Source organism: Stegostoma tigrinum, chromosome 45 (genome assembly GCF_030684315.1).
Source record: "Stegostoma tigrinum isolate sSteTig4 chromosome 45, sSteTig4.hap1, whole genome shotgun sequence".
NCBI classification, from domain to species: domain Eukaryota; kingdom Metazoa; phylum Chordata; class Chondrichthyes; order Orectolobiformes; family Stegostomatidae; genus Stegostoma; species Stegostoma tigrinum.
This window is the reverse complement of record NC_081398.1, coordinates 3,127,574-3,128,777: the sequence shown is the minus strand read 5'-3', so window position 1 is coordinate 3,128,777 and position 1,204 is coordinate 3,127,574.

Genomic DNA, 1,204 nt, shown 5'->3' with positions numbered 1-1,204 from the left:
TTGAATGATGTGGATTCGCTTGTGGAGATCTCAACTGTTGGAGTTGATTCTGTTTAAAATAATGTCAATTATGTCAGCTTTATTCTGAACGCATTTTCTTCATTCATTCATCCTGTTTGCTATTCGAATCACAGCTACATCACCTCAACAGTTTGATGTAAATTTCTGCTTGTGGCAGGCGGAAAGGGAATTGTGCCACTGCTACCTTTCCCCAGAATCAAATTGAAGCCCCAGTGTGTGCATGAACACATCCAGGTTGCACGGGATGTCAGCAGAGGGAGGACTGCACTGCCACATGTCATCTTTCAGAAATGTCCTGTTTGTCCATTCTAACACACATCCATTCCATTGGATGACATTGAAACGATTACTCCACAGCACTGGGGTCAAGGGCAAGGGAACATTCTCAACAAATTGTGGACACACACAGTTTAATCAGAATATGATGAATCTTTGGTGTGCATAATGTGACTCAGTGCAGGTCGCTCTGTCACTGAAAACTTTCAATACGGTGAAGAAAGATGACACAGTCTCACTTTTGACGTAATGGGTGTCATTGGCTGAATGGCCTCAACATGCTCCTAACACATATGCTCTTGTGTTCTGTCGCAAAACAGACAGCGGTGCACGAAAGGGGACCCGTGTGTAATGATTTCTCTTGCAACAAATCAGTAACTGTCACTTTGTGTCAGACAGGGAATTTGACAAGCTCATTGAGAACATCAGAACCATACATTGAGGATTTGACATTTTCTATTCCACTCTCACTGCGGACCATTTGAAATCTACAAGTTTACCTACGGTTGCCAGATTCAGATCCGCCCTCCCAGATCTACATTTTCAAATTCTTTCTTCCCACATTGACATTTAGTTATCCAGTCACACTGTCTCCCATTTACCTCCTGTTGTGGACGTCTCTGCAGAATTGGTTGAAACGTGTGGACTGCTGGTTAACGTTGATGCCTCCCGTGTCATCAAAGTTCCTGTTCAATATCAGCTCAGTTAGTTCAGGTTTACACTTCCTTTTTAACTCTTTCAAATGAATCACCTTAAGTAATCCCCCATGCTATCACACAGTGACAACTGCTAAAATGTTTGCTACATGTCGAAAGGGGCAGGTAAATCTCTTTCAGTCGACCTTTATCAAAATGATACACTGCGATTCTGTCTGTGCTCAGTGATCAAACGCCTGGATCTCAGTCAG